The sequence below is a fragment of the Apium graveolens genome, chromosome 6 (genome assembly GCF_009905375.1).
Source record: "Apium graveolens cultivar Ventura chromosome 6, ASM990537v1, whole genome shotgun sequence".
Taxonomy (NCBI): domain Eukaryota; kingdom Viridiplantae; phylum Streptophyta; class Magnoliopsida; order Apiales; family Apiaceae; genus Apium; species Apium graveolens.
Window position 1 is genome coordinate 247,891,664 of NC_133652.1, and position 8,274 is coordinate 247,899,937.

The 8,274-nt window shown below is 37.9% G+C and overlaps 1 non-coding gene across 1 annotated transcript; it reads right to left on the reverse strand.

The window, feature by feature from the left end:
* Positions 1-6,849: 6,849 nt before the first annotated feature.
* On the reverse strand, positions 6,850-6,956 carry LOC141670093 (small nucleolar RNA R71). The gene has a single exon (XR_012554340.1). It is a non-coding gene; the product is annotated as a small nucleolar RNA R71 (small nucleolar RNA).
* Between the last annotated feature and the right edge of the window lie 1,318 nt (positions 6,957-8,274).

Genomic DNA, 8,274 nt, shown 5'->3' on the forward strand with positions numbered 1-8,274 from the left:
GTCATTTCCTTCATCCAATTTCCTAATTTCTTGCTTTCATGTCTCCTCAGTCCATCTGTGTTTCCTTATTAATCCATCGATCTATCTCAAAGTTTCATCGAATACTTCTCAACTTAAAGGGGGTACAATATATATAACTCTTATGCCTTCAACCATCAACTTTAACTCATGGTGAATCACCCTCATCCTGATGATTACATAATTTTCTATTTCCATTGCTACGAGTCTTTAGGGTTTCCTCATACCCAACTCCCTTATCATACCTCAAACTCTATTGCCTTTATATACCTTTCCACTTAAGTTTCTTTTTATTTTCCTTTCTCTTACAATCATTTCATGAACCCACTAATCATTTACTTCAAACATCAAGTCATTCTGGGATTCGTGTCCTCAGGACGAATCTTGCCAACTTTTACAACTTAGATTCATAACTCATCATACTCATCCGCCTTTGTTCTGGCTCTAAAGCTTTTACACTATCTCTATAACCTTGGGAAGTACTTTCCCGAAAACAATTTACTGAACTTTAATCGGTTTATTATAACCTCTGGCCCCGCGTCTTTCTTCGCCTTTCACCAGCGGGTGGTCTCTCTCTTAAGAAGGTAAGTGACAAAAACAGTCTTTTGTGATTCATCAATCATTTAGAATATAAAATCAGTCCTCTATTTCCTTTGGCCAGGCTCTTGCCTCGGCTAGGTCAGCTTGTTCCTTGGAACTCTGAGAGCTTAGTGACTTAAAGGTCCTGAAAGAATTTCACACCGTATCAGGGTGGTGTTTGGGAATAAAAGTATAATTTTTTGTTTAGGCAGGTCCATGAATTGTCCCATAGGAGTACCATCATGGTTCTCCCTATCTTGCTCGACTTCTGTTTTCTCAGTATAAAATGTTTCATCCTTCTCCCATAATCAGGGTTATCTTATACGTTAAAATCCTTGTTTTCCATTATGTTATGGGTTCTTTCTTTCTTGATGGCGACCTCCCTGACTATCACATTCAGGGTTTGCCCTAAATCTTATTCCTCGAACTATGGCTTTCATCTAAGATCTCGTCCTTAAGCTCTTGAACGTTTGGAACCAAAATTCTGCAGGATTACCTCATTATTGCCTTATCATCTTTCTCGGTATTAATCTCTTCTCTAGTAATTGCTCTCTACCTTTATTCATCACTTTTTTTCTTGGTACAATATGATTTTCTTTTCCAATAATTCAGGCTACATTACAATCTCAAACAGCTTTTCGGTACCGGCTCCGGTTACCTTCACTTCTATTTCCATTTTCTCCAAAATCTCTTATCAACTCTCCTAAAGACATTATCATCTTGCGTCTCTCCTTTCTACTAAGAAATTAGCCACCATATTGGCTTTCCCTGGATGATAAAGAATCTCATAATCGTAATCCTTAATTAGCTCTGACCACCTCCTCTGGCGCATGTTGAGCTCTTTCTACGTGAAAATGCACTAGAGCACTTATGGCTTGTGTAAATCTCGCACTTCTCTCCATACAAGTAGTGCCTCCAATCTTTAGGGCAAAACTATTGCCACGAGCCCAAGCTCATGGGTTGGGATATCGAATTTTATATTCCCTTAATTTTCTTGACGCGTACGCGATTACCTTGTTGTGCTGTATAAGAAGCACCCTAATTCCTTATGTGAAGCGTCACTACAAATCACAAAATCTCCTTTTCCATCCGGCAACGCCAACATAGGGGCTGTCACCAACCTTTGCTTCAGTTCTTAAAAGTTGTTCTCGCATTTCTCTGTCCATTCGAACTTCTCAGTCTTACGAGTAAGCCGCGTTAAAGGGGCTACTATCTTTACAAACTTGAACGAACCTCCGGTAGTGACCGGCCAATCCTACCTCTGGTAGTCGCTCTAACCATGGTTATCAATTCCTCAGTGGTCCTTTATTCATTCTTGTCAGGATCCTCCACGGGATCCTCCTCAGCAATAATCCCTTCTAGGAAGACATCCTCAACCGCTACATCCTCAATATAAACATCATTCGGTCCCTCGTTAGGACGCTCCATTGGATCCACAATTTGATCCCCAATATATTGAATAACATCATTATATTACTGCTCTTGAACTTCAGGGTTCGGAGTCCCACTACCATATACGGTAACGAACTACGCTTCTATCACGATATTTATAAGGGTTCCCATAAGGGTTTTAACCATCAGTACTATGTTAAGTAGTATGACTATGAACTTGGAAAGAGTTCTTATTATCTTAGTGAACTTCTTATATTAACGTCGCATCATCTCTGAGGTTTATAACGCTTAGCTCTGATACCATATCTATAACACCCCCAAATCCAGGGTCGGGGATCCGGGTTGTCACGAGTTCCATTTCCCTTAATAATACTTAATCTTAATAATCAACCAACTACTGTGTACTGTGACCCCACAATATACACACACACCACAAGTTATAGTCTCAGAGATGAATATCCAACAATAACACAAGTCATTTTATTCCACAATTATAAACCATTACACCTTAAAAGGGTTTCTGAATAAATTTACATATTCTTTGCCATTATTACAATTCATAAATATACATAAGTCTGGTACATCAAAAGTCGAAATCCTAGCTTATTGGTAGATCCTACCTCAGCTACACGGCGTCAACGCTTTCAAAAAACTATAGAACGTTTCCTAACCGCTTGTGAATTGGAAGCTTGGTCATGTTCATCTTTTTTATCTGTTATTGTGTGATGAAAGAAGAAAGCAAGGGTGAGCAAGAAGCCCACCGGAATAATATGCATAATAATTTACAAAATATGAGCATTCTCACAGTACTCATGAAAGTCTTAGTCAAAAAGAAATGAACCAAGTTTGATCTCTTAATGTGACCAAGTCGCAAAATATTTAGTATATATGTATATATACTTTTCAAAATCTTGAAATCCTCTACCATGTATAATATACACAGAGTTCCAGTTTATAACTGTATAAAAAAATATCGTTGCAAGGTGATCTCATATATCTAACCTTGTCTCAACGTTTTTCTGAAAATCTTTGTCATGCATAAGATAATCATTAACCAGATATAAATTGAAAAGATGAAGTTACAAGATACTCCAATGTACTTATATCTTTTTTGAATACTACTTGAACTACCACTGTTCAAGGTATAAATAGTTCATCCCACAGATGAAGTAACAAGACAAAACTTTTATAGAATCAATCTCTAAAATATCATCAAAATGAAATGAAGTTACAAGATACTTCATTTGATGAAAACATCATTTTAAAAACTCGACCCCACCAACACTCGACAATCGCCCAACCGTAGCCTTTCTATCGAAGTGTTCTGGGTAGTGTTGCAGAAATATCCAACTGGATGATGAACTCATTATGGGAGTTTGCCGTGCCAGGAAGACCACTCACGATGATCAGTCGCAGTAGTGCAACCCCACCATTTTCTACATGTAGAGGAGAACAGTCGGATTTACTTGTCAACCGAACACTGGACTCCTAAGGAATGGATCGTCTTAGCGGAACTTCCGGGCCATTTGGGCCAATATAATAAGGCTGGGCCGGCGCCACTCGACCACTAATACCATTCCTAGTTCAGATGAAATCCATGACTCTGAAACGTAAAGCTCGTGCCCCCTTTCCCCAAGTAGAAACTTGTTGATACGGCTCCACCAAGAAGTCATATCTAGTTGGAAAGGAAAACTAACCGATATTTCCCAGGCGATGCCTGTTAATGGTTAACTTATTCCAAGAATTTTACTTCCCGAGTGTTGGGTAAGTAATCAAAAACTCTTTTATCAAAATAGCAACCTTGTTGCGAATATAAAGATACATCACGGAGCCGGATCCCTCAGATTTTTGAGCGAGTATTTAAATCCCCTTCGAAAGGAAGATCTTAAATTTGAAAAGGAGTTTTGGGATCCGCTCTAACCTTCCAACAATAGTTTTGATAAAGTTTGAAAATAATCTCTGGAAATATTTAAAGTAAGAATGATTTGATAGTATCAATTATTTTCCGAATACTTGGCAAATATCGAAACATTATTCTTTAATAAAATAAAGAATATTATTTAATAAAATAAGCGAAGTCATAAGTCCTCGAATGAATATTCAAAATAATATTCATTAAATGAAATAAGCGGAGTCATAAGTCCTCGAATGAATATTCAAAATACTATTCATTAAATGAAATAAGCGGAGTCATAAGTCCTCGAATGAATATTCAAAATAATATTCATTAAATAAAATAAAGTTATCTAATAAACCTTATTCGATTAATAGTTTTGAAAACTATATCAATATATATATAAATATATATATTATACTCGAGAACATCGACTCCCGGTTTAGAAAATGTTCACCTTTGGGTCCCCTATACTAAGGGTATACGCAACTACTACTTATCTCTAGCATGGGTATTATGCAACTTATAAGCATTTGAATCAACAATTAGATATTAATATTATGAAACAGACATGCATATATACCATATCAGCATGCTCCAATATATCGCAAAATTTGCTAATAACCATCATGCACTTATCACAAGATAATGCATATACATATATTTACATCACAACAACAGTATAACGGGTAGAAAACTTGCCTGAGTGTTCCCGGATAGACTTAAGCTTAGAATAGGTCCGATAACCTATGAACAACAACATAAGTCAGAATTAAACCATGGTCGCTTAAGAAACTAGACTTTAACCAATTGAACCCTAACGTTCGCTAATGGTCACTCCTACGCTTAACGAATCACATAAGTCGTTCGAGTATCCTCGGCTCCACCATTTTTAATAAATTAACCATTAAGAATTTTAAGGCGATTCTTTCGCGAGTACTCTACCAACTGCCTAATACACTTTACATAATTGTTTCATACTCTAATTAGTCATTTAAGGGCCTTAACCAAGGTTTCAAAGTAAGACGAGGGGTAATAGTACGTTCTCGAAACACCGTTACTTAAAACGGTCGTTTCTCCTAAACCGTACATCGGATTCAAGCGAACCACATATCAAAATGAAGCTCGTAACATGAACTATCAAAACATGGCAATGGTCAGAATCTAACAGTGAGTTCACGGGTCCTGAAGTTAAGAACAAAAACAGTCTAAGGTAAATCGGGCATTACGACGGCTATGTTTACGCGATTACTAAATTTTAAACTACTCCAATCAATCCACAAATCAACCCACAATCAATATTACAACCAAACTCCATCTAAACTTCACTACATCAGTCCCAACATCTCAAGATTTTCCAATTTATACTACCCCCAAACATGAACTAAAAGCTATACTTAAGTTCATTAACCAATAATCGAAGATTTACAGCTCAAACTCATTACAAATCCAACCAAACTCTAAATATACAAGAATCATGCTTTCCATGAACTATACCAATCATAAAAAGCTCTAAATCTTCAATAATAAGGCTGGGGTAAGAGTTTAAACCTTCCTTGGTGAGTAGAAGCAACTAAGGAGCTTGAAACAACCTTTGAAAATCCTTACAAAAGCTATATCTAAACTAAAACACAAGATCAAAAGTTTCAAGTTCTTGAAAACACTATTCACTCTCTTCTTCAATAATTTATTGAAAGAGATTGTGAAGGAAATGGAAGCTTAGATTCCTAGGATAGCTATATCTAAGTATAAGGGACCTTAAATAATTACCTTGCAAATTATCAAAACTTGGATCTTGGAAATTGATTTCTTGTTCTTGCTTGGAATGAAGAAGCCGAGAGCTTCTTGGTTATTTAGAAAGGTCAACCTTCAAAATGTGTTATGATTTTCCTTGGCTTGGTTGATATACTTTTGTTGTTAATTACTTTTTACCATGGTGAAAAATATGTGGCTCACAATCAACCAACCAATCCTTCCCACTTTGTCATGCTTACATCACCCTACTTATGTCATCCATTTGCCACATGTCTTCTCCTTGTGGTATGATGACATCATCATCCACTAATCTCTTTGATTAAACCCTAATTACTTGGCTAATGACCGCTTATCTGTTATACGGTTCGCTTAACTTTCGTTCTCGTTTATCGTTTGAGGGATTATCCCCGGGATCTTATTACTTGGGTTTCCCCTAAATCTTTCTCAATATTTTATCTTCCTTTTTATGATCCTCTCTTCAAATCCTTGAATTTAAATCCTTTTTATCATGTTACCTTATACTCAATTCTTTCTGTATCTGGTGGGTTTTCGGGAAAAATCAAAGTGTTCGAATTTGGATTCTGACGATCTTTACATACACTCATTTACTTTATAGAATACTAATACGATCTTAGAATTTCCATAACAGTACTCCTATATAGCGTGGTCTGATAATTTTCCTTAATCAGCATCATCAGCAAAAGTTACTATTCATCCGTGTTTCAAAAATTCCAAAATTTGGGGTTATTACAGGAAGTTTTTGAAGAAGAAAAGAAGGTATAAGAAGAAGAAGAGAAATTCGAGGAACCAGTTCTAGTAGTGATGGAAGATCAAGCAGAAATCCTAAGGCTTTGATGGACTATTCTCAGCCCATGATCAGTGACATTCAGTCAAGCATCATCAGGCCAGCCATCACGGCTAACACTTTTGAGATAAAGTCAGGCACGATTCAGATGATACATAACTCAGTTCAGTTTGGGGGTTCTCCTACTGAAGACCCCAACATGCACATCAGGGATTTCATCGAGATCTGCGATACTTTCAAGTTCAATGATGTGACTAAAGATGCTATCAAGTTGCGACTCTTCCCATTCTCTTTGAGGGATAAAGCTAAGTGCTGGTTACATTCTCTACCAGCAGGGTCTATCACCACTTGGGAAGATCTTGCTCAAAAGTTTCTCACTAAATTCTTTCTTATGGCGAAGACTGCTGCAATCAGGAATGCCCTTACTCAGTTTGCTCAGCAAACTGGAGAATCTATGTGTGAGGCTTGGGATCGATATGAGGAGATGCTAAGGAAGTGCCCCCACCATGGCATGCCTGATTGGATGATTATAAAATGTTTCTACAATGGATTGGGTGCTACTTCTAGACCCATGCTCGATACAGCATCAGGAAGAGCCTTGTGGGCTAAGAACTACGATGAAGCCTATGAATTGATTGAACTAATGGCTACTAATGAATACCAGAATCCTTCTCAGAGACTGACTCAGGGAAAGGTAGCCGAAATTCTGGAGTTGGATGCAGCAACTGTTATAGCTGCCCAACTTAAGGCTTCAACGATGAAGGTGGACACATTGGCTAATTATGGAGTTAATCAAATCGCTAGTGTCTGTGAGCTTTGAGATGGTGCCTATGAGACTGATCAGTGCGTAATTTCTAGTGAATCAGCTCAGTTCGTGAGAAACTTTCAGCGTTCGCAGCAACCTGTGTCGGCCACTTATCATCCCAACAACCGCAATCATCCTAATTTCAGTTGGAGCAATGCTCAGAATGCGATTCAACAGAATTATCAGCAGTATCCAGCTAAGCAGTACAACCCTCATGGTTTTCAGCAACCACAATATGCACCAAATTACCAATGCCTTGCCAAATCAAATTGGACAAATTTCCAATGCCTTGCTAAATCATCAACCTGGTATATTACCTAGTGACACTGAAGTGCCAGGAAGGAAGCTGAGGAGCAGGTAAAGGAAATCACCTTGAGGTCTGGAAAGGTTACGCATCCCGAACAAACTCAAGTGTTGACTGAAGAAGCTGGGACTGAGAAAGAAGTAGAGCAATAGGAAGTAGAAGTAGAACCAAGGAAATGAAAAATATGCATCAAAGCAGCAGTTTCAGCTGCAATAAGCTAATGAAAAATCTGAATTAGAAGAGTTGAAGCTTATGTGCAAGAGTCAAGCTGTTTCTATAAAGACCTTGGAAAATCAAATTGGACAAATTGCCAATGCCTTTCCAAATCGTCAACTTGGTAAATTACCTAGTGACACTGAAGTGCCAGGAAGGAAGAAAACTAAGGAGTAGGTAAAGGCAATCACCTTGAGGTCTGGAAAGGTTATGAATCCCGAACAAACTCAAGTGTTGACTATAGAAGCTGGGGCTGAGAAAGAAGTGGAGCAGCAGGAAGACGAAGTGGAACCAAGGAAGACTACTGTTAAGCACACTCCTCCTGAGGGTAATACAGGGGGAAACAGATCTATCCTCCACCGCCTTTTCCTAAGAGGATGCAGAAGAAAAAGCTGGACAAGCAATTTGAGAAGTTTCTGGAGGTGTTCAAGAAACTTCATATCAACATACCTTTTACTGAGGCTCTTGAGCAGATGCCTAGTTATGCAAAGTTTATGAAAGGTATTCTC